The sequence below is a fragment of the Lissotriton vulgaris genome, chromosome 2_1 (genome assembly GCF_964263255.1).
Source record: "Lissotriton vulgaris chromosome 2_1, aLisVul1.2, whole genome shotgun sequence".
NCBI classification, from domain to species: Eukaryota; Metazoa; Chordata; class Amphibia; order Caudata; family Salamandridae; genus Lissotriton; species Lissotriton vulgaris.
In genome coordinates this window covers 991,698,593-991,717,244 of record NC_141687.1, presented here as the reverse complement: position 1 = coordinate 991,717,244, position 18,652 = coordinate 991,698,593, and the positions used below count along the sequence as shown (strand labels likewise).

Sequence of the window (18,652 nt, the reverse complement as noted above, 5' to 3'; positions counted from 1 at the left end):
GGCATTTGGTACGACCTTGCATACTGCGTTTCTGGCGCCTTCTGGACCACGAATCTTCCTACTACTCTCTGTTCGGAACTAGATTGAAGTCCTTCCTCACCTTTCTTGGTATCCCACTCTGTTACTGGGATCGATTTATATTCCCCCCATCTAGCTCCGTCCTCTTGCTGTAGTATGGGACTTGCGACTTCGCTGTTGTACGGAGGTGGTCTATCTGTTAATAGCCTCTCTATCAGATCCTCCTCTGTCTCGCTATCCTCATCTTCTTCTAGAGGTTTCTTCTCTCCCGTGGCTTCTATCATGGTGAACAGTTTGTCTGCTTCTATCTTTTGCACTCTCCACTTCTTAGCTTCCTCATCCCATTTCGCATCCTGCACTGCTTTTACTGATCGTCTCACTCTTTCTTGGCGCCTCTTTAAATTTCTTTCGTGTGCTGCTCTAAACCATGCACTAAGTGCTTCGAACTGTGTTGGCCTCGGTAGAGGTCTCGCTGCAAGCAATACTGCTTTTAGTTGGTTCAACACTTCTAACTTAAACGTTCCGAATCTCGGAAACATCAGTTCCTTATTCCCTTCTGTTAGCCTATTCCACTCGGAGATCCACATTATCGAGTGTAAGCCTACATTCACTGCCATATGATAAGCTGGTGTGCCTTCTGGTGGAGCTTCTTCTCCAGTATATAAGTTTCTTCTATTTCTCTTAAAGATTGCCCTTAGACTCTTAAAGCACTTCATTTTTGATAATCTACGATTTTTCCCTTATTAATTCTCTTCCTTATTTACGTCCCGATGACAAACCACCAATCCCTGTGCGACTCTCGCTAATCAGCCTATCTCAGCGCTGTTCTACGCCAACCGACCAATCTCAGCGCGGCTCTACGCTGACGTCACTCGTCCCCTCTGCAGCAGTTTCCTTCGTTTCTCAACTCGTCTCGCGGTCTTGCATGCGTCTCATTCATACGCCGAAAAATGACTACTTCCGTCCAAGCGATCACTTTTCTCTGACTGTACGGCCACAGTCTAACTGTAATTGTCACCTCAACTGGCGAGACGCCTTCCTCTTACGGTCCGACGCTCACCTTAACTGATAGGTTACTTACACACAGTAAACGTACGACCAGCGTGCTTTACTCATACACTCACTCAAACGCTCCCCCTATCATCGGTCTGTCGGGCGATCAATGGTACCTCATGACCCCCTTTCAATGGTAGACAAATTACTCTGGGTGTTCGATACACCCGAACCACTTAAGTCCTCTCTGGACATAAGATTTTATCCGGTTGCGCGCGCTCACAACCTTCCCTCAATCACACTACAGGCATTCAACTCCGCTTGACATTACAACATAGGTACAACATAAAACACCGCAATCTTACAACGCATGACCCTTATACTCACTCTCGACCGACTCTGCTGCTTTTCTCTCGACGCACCGTCAGCACCTTCTTCGGCAGGGATTCTTCTTCTGGTCGTCGATGACTAGGGACCTTGGGGTAAACTAAACCTGACCTAGGTTGTCTTCCTCAAGAAGAAAACCATCCTCTGCTACCAACTGCGGGGAATGAGATTTTAATATCTTTTATGATCATTTTGATAACTTATCTCATTCGTCAATTTTGGATCGATTGTTATCTGTCATTGAGTAAAAGACAAACCCCGCATAGGTTAGTTAAACCCCATAAACTGACGCAACTCTGAAGGACCACTTACAACCGATGAAGTTTAAAAGGTTTAATATAAAATTAAGAAAAGTTGCAAATACAATCCTCTCAGGATAAAATTCAGCAAATATACAGGAACTAGAAGGAACATATATTCCCTAAAGAACCTCAGTCTACAAACGAATACAATTAAAGTCAGTTCCAGAATCATCAAATTAAAAACATAGATATGATGTGGTCCCGTTGCGTCATCTAGAAGAAAGAAATACAAGTTAAATCTGTCCCTACTCTATACTAAGTGACATCCCTACTTCGCAAGTTTCTAGTACCCTAAAAAGGTGTCAGCAGTTTGACTCCCTAAGAAGTTCAAACTCTCTTAGCCTCTAAAGGTAACTTAAGTTTAAGAAGCAGTACCCTCTCTCTGCCTACCCATCCGCTCTCTAAGGGTCCTCGGCCTACTGCTCTCTTGCGCTCTGATCTCTCTCAGCGCATCTGCTCAAGTCATCTGCTCTTCCTTATTTCGCTCTCGCTGTTCTCGCTGAGCTCTTGCCTTCGCCTTCGCTATCTTCTCCCCGGGGTGCTGTCCCTAAAATACACAATCACAGTGTGGGTGGAACGCCCCTTCGACGCCCACCACGGACTTTACCCCATGATGTCATTTTCTCGCTCTTTCCATAGCTTCGTCTCTTCGCGTCGTCCGCTAAGTTGACCTTTCTCCTTGGACGCCATCTTCGTCTTCTTGCTGGTGACTTCATTCGACTTTACCTTTGACACTTTCGGAGCAAAATCTATCACCTTATCAGAACTTTACTCTTTACGACTATGTATGTAACCTTTCTTGGTCCTGTGAATGGTCATTTCAAAACAAGACTCAAATTCCAATCGTCTCCTCTCATGTTTAGGCAATAAACTTCGTCCGACATTGTCACCTTAAATCTAACAAGAACTAGACTCTTTGACTCGCACATTCAAGTGAAGGCTATTCACGACTCCTGTGAGCCCACTAAATTACATACAGCGGACTACACTCCTGCGAACCCTTGGTCAGTCAGGTTATAATCACAAATGACCTAAAACTCTTCTAACATTCCTACAACTTCTTCTACACAGTATAACCTTTAACATACATTTCCTTTATTACTTTGGTCACATCTGTTAACCTTCTGCTATAAGCGTCAACTTCATGTTACGATATACATTTCATTCCTACGTTTATACGATATGCTTATAAATATGACTCGGATATACGTTTTATTCAAATTGCGCTCTCTCAGTTACCACCATATCGTTGTTGATGTGGTGGTAGCCAATTAAATCTCATCTTGAGAACTATTGGCTTCACTGATCATCCATATCCCGAGATATGTATATTTTTTAAGCCTCAATATCTTAAAATCTACTGAACAGAATTACACCAAATCACAAAGAGCATGCTTTCCGGACCACAATCTACCTTTCTGCCAAATCTGGTATACTACAGTTCAGAAGTTATTGTGGTATTGCTGTTCAATTTTCCTAAGGGCCAATGAATATGGAAAATGTGTTTTGCCCCCCCCCCCTTTTCTAGGACTGTTTTTGATGGATCACCCTGAAGCTTTCCAGAAAGGAGATGAAGAGGATGAGACTTGTTATTGGAAAGTTTCAGGAATATTTGTCAAATCCAAAGGTTACAGGGACGGTATAGTTAGCAAATATATAGTCAAGTTCTATGTTCTTTTATGTTTTTTCCTAAATATAACGTACCTGTAACCATGATTTATGTAAGTAAAAAAAAGAATATATATATATATATATATATATATATATATATATATAAAGAAGAATATATATATATATATATATATATATATATATAGATATATATAGATATATACATATATATATATATATTCTTCTTTAAACCGTACCGTTGTTCCTGTGATACTCAGCAAAACTTCACCTTATTAAGTGATGTTATTAGTTTTATGTATTCACTTAATGTTCCCACTCTATAGTTATTACAGAGTGATACAACACCAGTCAAACCTTTCCATTGCCTGATGTTTTTTGTTGTTGTTTGTTTGTGTTAAACTTTAAAAGCACCCCGGCCCGTGCAGGTTAGAGTGGTTCGGCGGTGGGGGCGGGTGGGGGGGAGGGTTTCGACAGACGCCAACGAGGGAAAAATAATTATTTATTTACTTTTCCCTCATCATCTGTCAAAATCTCCCCCGATCATGCAACACCGCCCTACCACTCTGACCTGCACGGGCCACTAGAGCAGTTCCAGTAAGATCAGAAACGGCAGGATGAGCCACGGACTACAAAATATTCCATTGCTTGGGGCAATAAGAGCAAGATTTAAAGCACAAATATCAAAATCAGGCTTTACAGAAATGTATGAAAAAGAAAGCAATCTATTTCCTCAAATACTGTGCCGCTACACTTTAAAAAGCACAATATAAAACTAAACAACCTTGTATTGCACTGTAAGGGCCAGAATTCCTTTGTGGTAGCCATTTTGGGCATGGTCCCAGTATAACTAAAGACTGCGTCCATTAGGAGCAATGAATATAACAAATACCAGTGTGCCAGCATTGATTTGGTAACTCTCCAGAAACACGACTGTGGTTGGGTGTAACTGGGCAAGATTTACCCATTGTGAAGTTCTTCATGTGAATCAAAGCTGCTATAAAGCATGGTAGACAAGCCGATGTGCAGAAACCTTTATGGAAAGGTGATCTAACATTAAGGGCCCGATTCTGATGCGGTTAGGAAATCTTCCCGATCAAATTGGTTTGGAAATGGTTTGCAAGCGACTCGGATTGGGAGAGTCCGACGGACCGAGCATAATGCATCGGATGCTTCCAGATACGATTTGGTTGGACTTCCATTGACTTCTATGGGAGCCTATGTTCCTAACCGCAACATAATCTGGCCCTTGGTCGGGAAGACACCTTCCAGATCCGATTTGGAAGAAGCAAATTCTGTAGGTCTTCCTAACCACATAGTAATGGGCCCTTAGGTGGGAATGCTTTACTAACAGCATCAGAATCGGGCCCTAAGTTGTAGACTTTATTTCTTGTTCTATATCAACTCCAAGGAAAAATAAATCTTTAGTTAATTCATACTTTGGGTGAAACACTAACAAAGATAGGAAACTACCTAATTGAAGAGTCTAATTAAAGCCTGCATTAAAAAACACTTAAGGTATATTGAGTAGAAAAGACAGGTTGTCCTTTTTGTGCTTACGGCAGTCACAATTATTGTGATGATCAACAATTACTAAACCATAAAGGTTCACACTAAACAGACGATATACATAAAGGTTCTCTGGAGAGGATGTTTGGGATCACTCAACACTGCAAAGAAATATAGTATGTGTTTTTGACAGTGTACGAGGGGAAACCTTCCCTGAATTAAAGAATAAATTCATCTTCTGGCTAAGCAGACATAGACCTCTAATGGGAGCTGGCCGGGGGAAGATTTTATTCGGGCGAAGAGTCAGCTGGCTGGGGACTAGACCAAAAGACATCTGTGGTGATTGTGCAATTGTCAACTTCAGGGATCCTAGAGTAGCTGGACACATATTAGCTAATGGAGGGGCTTTCAATGCGGGAACTATTAACACTTGCCACCTGGGGTATTTTTATTCACAAACTTTTGTATCCGGTAGGCCAAAACCATCCCATTTCCATCACGGCGGTCATGAATTCGATAGCAACATCCCAGTGGGTAATAGATATAGTGCATTGAGCAACGTAGATTGACTACTATCATCACCGCTTGCAGACAGAATGGTTCCGAATCGGTTTGGGAGTCATGTGGTGGAGGGTTTGAGCATAGAGGTGGGGTCCTCTGAGCAAGGATCTAGAACTAAGGTGGGTAGCACAACTACATCCCCATCTTCCCAAAACTTTGGCTCAACAGAAGGTGAAAACGAGTTGGACATTCACATACATATAGCACGTCCACCTTCTAGTGTGTTCCAACTCACTGAGGATTCCCCAGCCCAAGTGGTGCCACGTAGACCACTAATTGGGTCTTGGAATATAGCAGGGATGGGGTCTAAGTTGCACAATCCGGAGTGGGGAGAGCTGATGGATAGTTACGACATATGTCTGTTCCAAGAGACTTGGTTGCTGTCTGCTCCAGTTAGGGTAGGATATGCGTCCTTTCATTCACCGGCTGTGCAGGGACCCAGGAAAAGACCCTCGGGGGGTTATGTATTTGGGTTGCTTCGTACCTAGGTTGCTCAGTTAAGATAATAGATCCTCATTGCCTGGACATCCTATGCATTGTACTTAATTTTCTGGATGGTTTGTCGCTGGCAGTGATTAACATTTATTTACGTCCCCAACCGCACCAGTTGTGTTTATCAATTCTGGATGCCCTAGAGGTTCTCCTCTACTCTTTCCCCTCGTCATATCATTAAATCATTGGCACCAATCTTAATTGTCATTTTGAACCGCTCTTGGGGATCCCCTCAGTAACCTCGGACGAGGATGAAAATTGACTGATCCCGGACTGTACTATGTACCCGGAAAATCGTTTACTGCCCCTGGCCCTTGTGATCAACAAGTTGGTTGTTTCACATTCTCTCAGGGCCTGTAATGGCAGACTTCTTCCGGACGTTCCAGGTTCAAGTACCTTTAATAGACCAGGGAAAAGCACGACTGTAGATTTATCCTGGTAAATGTAGAAATCTGGGCCCAATTGAGAGCTTTTTCTGTTATCCCAAGGGTCGATAGTGACCACAATTTATTGTCACTAGAATTATTAAACACTTTGGGTCACTGTAACGAACTGGGGGAGCTGAGACTACTATTAACTCGAACCTGGTTACAGCGGCAGGTGGTAGACGAATCAGGTGGGCGAAGATCGCGATAGAGCCTGATAAGCTAGCGGAGTTATATCGCCATGTCGCACGCTCTTTAACAGAGGTTTCTCACCTCTTGAGCTCTAATTGTGATACCCCCATCTCCACCTTCAGGGTTTGCAGTGTATCCATAACAAGCTTCTCTGTTCCCTGGCCGGTTATTTTTATACTACTGATACTAAGAGGCCAAGGGTAAATAAGCCTGATCATTGGTTTAATAAAAACTGTAGGCTGGCTTAAAATACCCTGATAAAGGAGGTAAAATCGGGGTCCCAGTCAAGCTTTAGAAATGCGAGGGAAATATACAAAAGCTTGATCAAGGAGGCCAGGTCCGAGTGGGAGGCCTCAAGGTGGGAAAGTATTAAAGCAGCCCTGGAAGCTCGAGATTATAGGTCTTTTTGGAACCTTGTCCGAGTTGGGTAGGCAGAAGGGACGTCTGCCATCATTCCTAACCTTAGTGAAGAGGTCTGGCTAGACTACTTCAAGCCCCTCTATTCACTTAGCAATCCCGAATCCCAAGTAGATCTAGTGACCCAAATAAGTACTCTTGAACCAGTGCACCGGGGGCCCTGGGCCTTGTTTGCCCACCCTGCACCCTCCTTGAAGTTCAGGCGGCCCTCAGAAGTTTCGACGCTGGGGAAAGCTCCGGGCCTTGCTAGGATCCCCGGTGACTTATATCGAAGTGAACAAAAGGTTTGGGCACCCTACATTTGGGTTTATTTTAACGCTATTCTACAGGGCTTGCAGATCCCCCCAACCAGGCTGGGAGCTGAAATCATTCCCTTCCATATAAAAGCTTCCCCTCTCGACCCGGCCAATTACCGCCCCATCAGTTTGATCGACGTCCTCCAGAAATTATTTGTCTGCTTCCTTCTAACAAGGTAGCAGAGTTGGATGGACGAACATCACATCCTAACCTCCCTCCAAGCGGACTTTCGTGCAAAGTTTTCCACCATAGACCAACTGTTTAGATTACAATTGGTCTACTGGAAGACGGTTTCTATTGGGGCAGGTAGCCTGTATCTGACTTTTGTGGACCTTCGGTCCGCATTTGACCTGGTCCAAAGGGATTAGCTCTGGGCAATACTATTGGAGATGGGTGCCCGGCCTACCTGTGCCATCTATTTAAACGTATGCACCAAGGTACATACGCAAGGGTGAGATATGGGAGGAGTGGGAAGTTGTCGGCTCCGTTCCCGGTGGAAAAGGGAGTGAGGCAGGGGTGCGTCTTGGCCCCCACGCTCTTCTTCCTCTCCCTTAATGGGTTGATAGACCACCTACTGGGAGCAAGAGACCTGGACTCTCCAAGTTTAGCGGGGCGCAAGATACCTGCCCTAATGTTCGCCGATTACACCCTTTTACTGTCAAAATCATCTACAGGCATACAGCGTACATTAGAGGCATTCTGCTCCTTCTGCAGACTGAGAAACTTGGAGATTAACCTCTCTAAAACCAAGTTTATGGTTTATAACACCAAATTAGCCAACTGTTCTCACCCCCATTTGGATGGAACGGTGTTGTATCGAGTGTCTACCTTCGATTATTTGGGGGTTAAACTAAACGACAGTATGGATTGGGGGTCTCATATGGTTAAGGCTAACACCTCTTCTAAATTGCTGGGTCCGCCGATGGAAATTTATAAAGCCCAGGCGAGAGGGAGAGCGCTTTATGGTGCAGATTTATGGGACATATCAGTGCTGCCCCCTATCCCTCACTGAGAATAGTTTTATTAGGCGTCTTCTGAGACTCCCAATGATTACCCCCCTGTCCCCCCTTCGGCTGGATTTAGGTTTGGTTCCCATCCAGGAGATTGTCTCAAATCATCTCCTCTTGTATTGGAGACGTCTATGGTCGACCCCGAGCTCTTGAGCTATAGGGAGGACCTGGGGGATCTTTTGTCTAGGGGGAGCATGGGGAAAATTCCCTGGTTAAACCACATCAAGCAACTCTGCCACGCTCTAGGTAGGGGGGACATGTGGTCGTCCCCCAAGTAGATTTGTGCCCTGTATTCAAAGAAATCATTGAGTTTGGCTCTCAAGCGCTACTGAATGGAACTCATAACAACAAACTTTTCCATGGGTAGGGTGATCGACACCTTTCTGGATATCAAGGCCCATCCTCACTTTGAGAAATTTTTGGATGATATCCAGCCTCCCCTGGCCAAGAAACTATTTATCCAGTTTAGACATGGTTCATTGCCTCTTAGGGGCGTAACACACAAGGGGTCAAATGCCCTAGATATCACGAGTTCCTGCCCAGGGTGTGCGAGTAGCAGAGAGACAGATTTGCACGTTCTGCTCTTCTGCCCCTTTTACGCCAAGGCAAGAGCGAAATGGATCATTCAACTTTGTAAGTCCAGGGGTCTTAGGGACTACAGGGAGGTATTCAGAATCCTTAAATATGATACCACCCCCCTGATGTTTGCAACTGCTAGATTTCTTTTGTCCATGTGGTATTCGAGGTGTGCAAAATTAAAAACTGGAAGTCCATAAATTACTAATCCTGCAGTAGTATAAACATGTAATTATTGTGGTTCTCTATATGTACTATGGTTAGGGATTGTTCATTGGGAGCGTTATTTCTTTTGTAACGTATCTAAACAAATTTTATGATTCTTTTTTAACCACTCTATGAATTTTCTGCGTGTTAGGATTGTAATGTACAATTTCTTAAACATCCTAATTTTTAGCTGTAATTATGTATTTTTATCTGTAGTTATGTACATATGTCTTTTTATGGTTTTTTACCGATAATAAAAGCTTTTGACTGACTGACTGACTATGTGTTTTTGACACCCAAAAGGGATTTTGCACAAATGATGATTGTGATACAAGTGTGTGTGTTTATGCTTGTAACATATGTTTCACCTGCCACCCTATAGCATTCAGATCCTTGAAGAAAGTCCTGAGGTCTGCGGTTCATCTCCCCTGTAAATCACAGGTTGAATTCAGAAAGTGATAGAGAAAGAGAGATTGTAGAGATCAATGTATGGCATTTACAGAACAGCATGCAATGTAATAGCGCTTGCTTAATAATTGAGAATAATGGCTATTTCTTTATTCTAAACTTTGCAGGCCTCCTTCCCTGCAGAACCTTATCCCAACACCATTCCCCTTGCCCGACCACGCTAGTCTACTGCATGTACAACTACGCAGAGCTGGTGGTGCCTGAAGGTGGTCCCCAATTGAGCATCTGTAACTCCCAAACGGGGCTCAAATCGAAAACAGCACTTTCAGACAGGCAAGCTCTGCCATTAGAACTTTTCCAGAGGTACTGCACAAATATTTTAATTTTTCGCTTTTATTTCTATAGAAAATGTATTGTAATGTAGAATGGCAGACATTTTTATATTTTTGTTATCTTTAAAAAATATGAATTAAAAAAAATATTGTCAAGTCAATAATCTAAGTATTATGTGTTAATGTTTATGGTTTTTAAATGTGTATGTTTTATAATTTAACTTAACTTTAATTTTAAATCATAAAAATTACAAAAAATCCTAAAATGTTAATTACAAGTAAATATGTATCAATATAATGTCAATAATTTGGACCACAATATTTTGCAAGTCAACATTTTTGGACTATATTTTCTATGTATGTAAAGTCAATACTGATATTTTGACATTAATATTTTGCACCAAAATAATTTTGTGATTTATATTCTGTCATACAACCATTCACTTAATTTATTTTCTTCAAATTTACTGGTATAGTATTGCTCTTATTCTGAGTGTATATGTTAAGCTTTCATACCTCACATAGAAATGCAATCTTAGGGCCTTATTCCGATGTCGGTGTTGTCCCACTACATCTATGCCATCAGACCTACTGCTGGATTACTATTCCGGCGGTCGAGTGAGTTAGGTGGGAGGAAAGACTGCTGCCTCCAACAGGGTCAAGGAGTGAGTCAGGATGGCGCTTGGTATCTTAATCCTTTCAATGGGGCAGTGCCTGCGCAGGCACTGCTTTAGGGATTAGGATATCCCTTTCCGACTGCCTGTGCCTGTCCATGGCAGTCCCACCGCCATGAACAGGCAGCCGGACTGGGACTTTGTGGGCCCCTAGCAGGGTCCCCGTGTCCTGTGGGCCTCTGCTATGGGGCCACGGGGGCACATGTGCTGCTCCCCAAACATTTGAAATGGGGTGCAGCACAAGCCGCAATAGAAAAGGGCATGTTTCAAAGGAGACATGCTTGTTGAAATGGTCTGTGAAAGGGAAGCAAAGAAACATTACCCTATGTTCTCTTGCTGGAGTTCATGGCCTTGCACCTTATGAAGTAAATCACCAAAGCTCAAGCTACTATGTTACTTTAAGGGTGGTCTCCTAGTTAGGCAGGCCAAACACATGTAGGGACATTTATGAGTCTACCATTCCATAGCAACCTCCCAAATTATATAAGGTGCTATAAATAGTACACCTATCTGTACTCTCCATCGCTCCATCAATCTGGCTGCAGAGTTCTTGGGATCTAGGATTCGTAGTCTTAGAACTATAAAAATGGTAAATAAACAACATAAATTGTCAAGAATTTCCGGATGTGAACCAAATTTCTGCCAGGCAATATATACCACTTACTTCTCAGTAAGGTACACCTGATTGAGAACAGAGGGGTATATCTGTGAAATACAAGTAACCAAGTTACATGTGTATATATCAACCACTCATAAATGTATGCATTGTTTATACCTGTAAGTGTTACTGGAATTGTGAAAGAGGACTGGAAAAAGGAATACAGGTAAGAAGCATTAATGATTCCCATCAACATCTTTGACATTCAGATTATGAGTTTGAACCTAGTGAGATATAAACATCACTAATACTTTGCACCACAGAGCTACATTTAAGTATAATGATTGGTAAACAAATTAATCTATTCTTGTCCAAAGCTATTTACTCAACTTAACATGTTCCAAAATGTTCATAAGACAAAGTAGAGATAAAAACATAAACATTTAGTGTTGTTGTAATAAAATGTGAACTTCCTCACCTGATTGCACTGCTTTTTACTACTTTGATGAGGTTAAGATTCCAATCATGTCAGAATCTGATTTACTGTAATGTCATTTGCTCTTGAACAAACTGCTGAAAAACCTTATTTGGTACTGAAAATGATCTTGCAGCATAATTGTTGCATACATTAATTTATTTTCATGAGCTATAAAGTGAAATTGGTAAACAATTTAAATACTCTAAGTTTGTAAAATGGTAGGGCTTTAGGCAGTATTATTGATGACTGAAATATGATAGCAAATGATGTGAGCAGTGTAAGATATCGTCTACATATATGTTTAATAAGTAAATATGTGATTTAGTACGAATGTGAAATTTAATTATGAAACAATATAAAATGATTTTCACATATTTTGCATTCCTCTTTCAGATAGTATAGTTCAAGTTCAAGTTCTTGGATTTGTATAGCGCACTACTCACCCAGAGGGTCTCAAGGCGCTTTGGGAAGGGGGGTTCAATTTTTGTCGAATAGCCAGGTTTTAAGTTCTTTTCTGAAGGAGATGTGATTTTGAGTAAGGCGGAGGTGGGTGGGGAGTGAGTTCCAGGTCTTGGCTGCCAGGAAGGAGAAGGATCTGCCACCCATGGTGGATTTTCGGATGCGCGGGACTGCGGCGAGGGCTAGATTGGACGATCTGCGTTGGCGGGTGGGTGTGTAGAAGGTCAGTCGAGTGTTGAGCATTCGGGTCCTAGTTTGTAGAGGGCCTTGTGTGCGTGGGTAAGAAGACGGAATGTAATTCTCTTGTTGACGGGAAGCCAGTGGAGGTTTTTTAGGTGTACGGTGATGTGATCTTGGCGAGGGATGTCCAGTATGAGTCTCGCTGATGCGTTTTGGATGCGTTGGAGTTTTTTCTGTAATTTTGCTGTGATTCCGGCGTATAGTGTGTTACCATAATCCAGTTGACTCGTGACCAGTGCGTGGGTGACAGTCTTTCTTGTTTCGAGGGGGATCCAGCGGAAGATCTTTTTGAGAATACGAAGTACGTTGAAGCAGGAGGATGAGATGGCGTTGACTTGTCTGGACATCGAGAGAGAGGAGTCTAGGATGAAGCCCAGGTTGCGTGCGTGGTCTGTGGGTGTGGGTGCTGTGCCCAGAGCGGAAGGCCACCAGGTGTCGTCCCCGGCAGAGGGGGAGGATCCTCGGATGAGCACCTCCGTTTTATCTGAGTTGAGTTTTAGGCGGCTATGTTTCATCCATTCGGCTACTTCTTTCATGCCTTCGTGAAGATTGGTTTTGGCGGTGTTAGGGTCTTTGGTGAGGGAAAGGATTAACTGGGGGTTGTCGGCGTAAGAGATGATGTTAAGGTTGTGTTGACGCACGATGGAGGCGAGTGTAAACGTTGAAGAGGGTGGGACTGAGTGATGATCCTTGTGGTACTCCACAGATGACTTCAGTGGCCTCTGAGTTGAATGGGGGAAGTCGGACTCTTTGAGTTCTCCCAGCGAGGAATGAGATGATCCAGTCCAAGGCTTTTCCTTGTATGCTGATGTTGCTGAGGCGTTGTATAAGGGTGCTGTGGCAGGCTGTGTCGAAAGCAGCGGAAAGGTCGAGTAGAATGAGGGCCACTGTTTCTCCGTTATCCAGTAGTGTTCGGATGTCGTCAGTCGCTGCAATGAGGGCGGTTTCGGTGCTGTGTTTGGCTCGAAATCCGGACTGGGAGGGATCGAGGGAGTTGTTGGATTCAAGGAAGGCGGCGAGCTGGCTGTTGACGGCTTTCTCAATGACTTTGGCGGGGAAGGGGAGGAGGGATATGGGTCGGTAGTTTTTAAGTTCAGAGGGTTCTGCTGTGGGTTTCTTCAAGAGGGCGCTGAGTTCGGCGTGTTTCCAGCTTTCTGGGAAGGTGGCAGAGTTGAACGAGCAGTTGATGACATCACGGAGATGGGGTGCGATGATGGAGTCAGCTTTGTTGAAGATGTGGTGGGGGCAGGGGTCGGTTGGCGATCCAGAGTGGATTGAGTTCATTAGGCGGATGGTGTCTTCGGTGGTGAATGGTTTCCAGGCGCTGAGGTTGTTAGTTGGCGGTGTAGGATCTGAGGGGGGTGGACAGGGTTGTTTGTGGGGAGTGTTCTTGAAGCTGTTGTGAATGTCGGCAATTTTGTTGTAGAAGAAGGAGGATAGCGCATCGCAGAGGTCTTGGGAGGGAGTGATGTCGTTAGATGCTGCGGCGGGGTTGGTGAATTCTTTGACGATGTTGAAAAGTTCCTTGCTGTTGTGGGCGTTTTGTCGAGACGATCCTTGAATGCTGATTTCTTGGTGGATCGAATCAGTTGGTGGTGTTTGCGGGTGACTGCCTTAAGGGTGGCCATGTTGTCGGTGGTTGGGTTTTTTCTTCATGTTTTCTCTAGGGTGCGGCATAGCTTCTTGGATTTTTTAAGGTCGTCATTGAACCAGGGAGCCTTTTTGCTGCCTGAATTGATCTGGTGCTTTTTCAGGGGTGCTAATTCATCAGCGCTGTGGGTGATCCATTGCTTGAGTTTGGTGGCCGCTTGGTTTGGGTCCAATGAGAGGGTGGGAGGGTTTTGGTTGAGTGATGTGAGGAGTTGGTCGGAGGTGATTTTGTTCCAGTTTCTCCGAGGAATAGGTTGTGGGGGGTTGTGGGTCAAGGTGGTTTTGTAGCTGAAGTGAACACAGCTGTGGTCCGTCCAATGGAGAGCTGTGGTACGGTCGAATGAAATGTGCTTGCTGGAGGTGAAGATAGGGTCGAGCGCGTGTCCGGCTACATGGGTGGGGGGGTTAACAAGTTGTTTGAGTCCGAGATTGGCCAGGTTGTCCAGAAGGGAGTTGGTGTAGCTGTCATGTTTGTTTTCAAGGTGGAAGTTGAGGTCTCCTAATAGAATGTAGTTCTCGGAGGCGAGGGCATGTGGGCTGACGAAGTCAGTGATGTCATCGCTGAATTGAGTGCGGCTTCCCGGAGGCCTGTAGATGAGGGTGCCTCTAAGTGTGGTCCTAGGGTCGGTGTGGATCTGGAAGTGGAGATGTTCGGCGGTTGCAAGATAATCGTCGAAGCTGGTCGTGATTTTGATGGAGTTCCTGTGGATGATGGCGATGCCTCCTCCTGTTTGGTTGGTGCGGTCTTTTCGGATGATCTTGTAAGCGTCCGGTATGGCTATAGCGATGTCGGGTGCTGATGATGTGTTCATCCATGTTTCTGTAAGGAAGGCGATGTCCGGTGACGCAGTGTCGAGTAGGTCCCAGAGTTCAGTGGCGTGTCTGTGGACCGAGCGAGTGTTCAGCAGGATGCACTTCAGGTGGTTAGAGTCGGAGCTATATTTGGAGGAAGTGGATTTGGTGAGGGACCGGAAGCATGTGAACTTGCATATGTGGCAGGCGAATGGGCCGTGGGTACATCCTGGGGTGGCTTTGCAGCATTGTGGTGTGCGTCCGGGGTTGAGGGCGAGGAGAGTTGCGGCATCATATGTGAATATAATGGGCTGGGTATGGCGGGGGGCAGGGGGTCTGGCGCTGGGCGCAGTCCAGGCGTGGACGGGCTTACCTTTGGCGCACTTTCGGCGCGACCGCTGCGCGTGGACGCTGCATGTTGGGATATCTGTCTTAAATGGAGAGTGGAGGGGGGCGGAGCGTGGGAGGGGCAGCTGGGAGGCGGGAGCAAGGTGGAGGGAGGGTCTGGGACGGGTCAACAAGCTAGACAAAATGGCAGTATCAACACCAAATACTGCGAGGGTGAAGGAATTATTTATGCAATGGAGCGCTGTGTGGGAATTATTCACAGGCAGCAGTTGGAAAGCGCTACGCACTCTGCAGCAGGCAAGCACAGATAAGCATACATTTAAACAAACAAAATTCAGAGAAATGCCCAGCAGTGTCGAGCCCTTCAAAGCGCTACACAGAGTCAATGGCAGAGAGCTGAAATACGCAAAATAGGCAGACAATTTCAATAAGCAGTAATCAGGCAGGCAGAGATAAGCATACAATTAAACAAACAAAATTCAGAGAAAAGCCCAACAGTGTCGAGCGCTTCAAAGCGCTACACAGAGTCAATGGCAGAGAGCTGAAATACGCTAAATAGGCAGACAATTTCAATAAGCAGTAATCAGGCAGGCAGGCAGGCGCAATGAGCACGATACCGGAGGTGAGGAGCTGAGGGGAGCGACCGCTTCTGTTGAGTACAGGTTTAATAAAAATGTAAACCTCTGTGTGTGCCATCAACTTAAGATATCTTGGCCACTCTGCAATGTGCATACCAGGATATAAGCATCCAAGAAATGGAAATTTGTCAGCATCTTCCTCTTTTTGCAAAACAAATTTCATCAAAAATCCCTCTGTCAATCAGGTTAAATCAGATGTACGCTATTGATTGGGGAGTGTATCTTCAATTACTCTAGTATTAACTGTGCTCTGGCAAGTAAAAGAAAAAATCATTTCAGAAAACAACTGTATCTACCTTCCATTCAATTGTTTTGTTGTGCTACTTTTATGTTAAAACACCATAATCCTTTACAGTATTTGTGAAATGTTTGCTAAATATATCTGGTGATGGGATAGAAATATGTTAGTCAGAATGTGAATATTTGATTTAGTTCATATTTTGTTAATTAAAGGTATGTATGTTAACACACCTATGCATGTACCAAACTGTATAAAATGGAAGCTTCATTGATTTCCCACTATTCTATGACAATTTGCTTTTGATGAGTGCTATTTTTATGGGTCTAAGCAACATGTCTGCATTTAAAGTCCCACCATATGTTCCATCTTTTTGAGTGTTAACATGTGTCTTGCAGCATTGTAGAAATCAGCACGAATATGTTATGTTATGTTATGTTAATAACTTTTATTTGGCGCACAGCTGCCCCAGCGAAGGGGCGTCCTGGCGCCTGATCAAGTGCCACAACATAACAGGAGGAGCTGAGACAGAAGGATCAGTTAGCAGAGGCAAACAGGTGAGTTTTGATGGCGCGTCTGAAAAGAGTTAGGCTGTTTAGGGCACGGATGTGGACAGGAAGGGAATTCCATAAATCAGCCGCCAGAATGCGAATATCAAGCTGAAGTAAACTTTGTCCGCCAAAACTATACAAGTTAGAGTTAAAAAGTACAAATATGACAAATGTGCTCATTGGTGAGAATACCAGTACTAGACAAAACATAAAAAGTGAAACCAGAGAATAAGTGAATATAAAGTTATTCAAATACTGAAAGAGTGTAATGATATATTTGAACATTATTATCTTGTGAAGTCTGACACATTTGAATATTGCCACTAGCATGGCAAACATCAGACACATTTTACTACATACAATGTGAAATATTTTGGTCACAAATAGTGGCAATCCAATCCACTAATGAAAACATGGAAAAACTCACATTTCCGGTAAACTGTTGTACTGCTTTTTCACTAACAGCAGAATACAGCTTAAACTAGTTAAAGAAAAGCACAGCACAAAAGGACAAGAGAACTTGTAAGGACACCATAAAATATTTACGGATTCTTCAAAATATTTACTGCCTGTAAAAGGAAAACAGGAAACATACAGCGCAAGACATTTTGGGGCCTATTATGATGGCGGGCGGATCGCCACCTCCCGGCCGGCGGTGGCGATCCATCTGCTACCACAGCTACATTTACCCCCGCCATATTACCATGGCGGGGGGTACCACGGAGGGTGGAAAGTCCATTCACCGCTTTTCCGCTGGCCAGCAATCCGTATGATTGAGGACGGGCCGAAAAGGCCCACATATGGTGGCGGTGCCTTGCAGGCACCACCATCCATATTATGATGCTGGCAGCATGGAAAGGCATGTGGTAAATCACTTTGGGGGACCATTGGGGGCCCCTGAGAGGGTGAGGGGGTGAGTGGCTGCACTTGGGGCATTGCCACACAAAAGGTGGCAGGCACGACATGCCACTTTAATATGGGGGCTTTAGGCAGTATTAATAATGACTGAAATATGATGGCAAATGATGTGAGCAGTGTAAGATATCATCTACATATATGTTTATTAAGTCAATATGTGATTTAGTACGAATGTGAAATTTAATTATGAAACAATATATAATGATTTTCACATATTTTGCATTCCTCTTTCAGATAGTATTAATAAAAATGTAAACCTCTGTGTGTGCCATCACCTTAAGATATCTTGGCCACTCTGCAATGTGCTGTATACCAGGATACAAGCATCCAAGAAATGGAAAGCTTTCAGCATCTTCCTCTTTTTGCAAAACAATTTCATTAACAATCCCTCTGTCAATCAGGTTAAATCAGATATTATCCTGCACAAAATAAAAAATTTTGTCTACTTACCTAGAGGAGAGAGTTTAGCAGATAATGTAACTTCAGAGAGATTTGCATGTGTCTCAGCTCTCATATGATGGTAGGCACAATAATGAACCATGAAGAGCAGGTAGAGACTTCAATTATTTATGGATAAGTTCAAGGCACAAAAAGTCCAAATCCAGCACAAACGATAATTGTGGTTTACAGTCACTGGTGAAATGTACTTATTCTTTAAAATCTCTGGAGTGCAAGAATTGCTGCAAAAAATAAAAACATGTTTATCTTAAAATGTAAACACTTACAGTACCACTTCAAAAAATGAGCAAGAACGAGAAATATATGCAAACATATGCACAAACTTCCACTTAGCCTTTCATAATGCACTCACATCGCATCAGGAATTGGAAGCAGTATAGACATAAAAATATATAGAGAAAAGTAGCAAAATAGGTTGACACAATGTCAGTCATAGAAAATTAAGTTACATTTACTGATTTAATAATCAAATGGAAAAACAACATATTTGAAAATTATGGATGACAACATAGGAATGGAATTGCAAAGCATTTCTTGTCGCATTTTTTAAATCAACTATAGTTAGCAGCTGGTCCATGGTATCTCTCAAAATGGATGCAAACAATCAGAATTGGATTTCCCATTTTACTGTTATAGAAGGACATAACGCCAAACGCTACTGGCTGATACATACATTGCCAAGCATTGCATCATGTCTGCTGTTGAATAAGTTCCTGCTTAGATGAAGCTGTCTCATCTTCAATTCTGTAAAGTTGTGCAAGAGCCCTACTCGCAGTCTCTGTCTGTTCCAAAAAAGTTCAACAAAGGTTTGAGAAAACGTTTCCGGAAGAATAACAAATATTAGAAAACACATT

General features: G+C 43.5%; 1 long non-coding RNA gene across 1 annotated transcript in view; it reads right to left on the bottom strand.

The window, feature by feature from the left end:
• Positions 1-18,652, bottom strand: part of LOC147731520 (uncharacterized) — a 480,898-nt gene that overhangs the window by 89,760 nt on the left and 372,486 nt on the right. Inside the window, exon 3 of the long non-coding RNA XR_015308643.1 lies at positions 17,790-18,019. This is a non-coding gene — a long non-coding RNA (uncharacterized LOC147731520). The remainder of the gene's footprint in view (positions 1-17,789; positions 18,020-18,652) is intronic.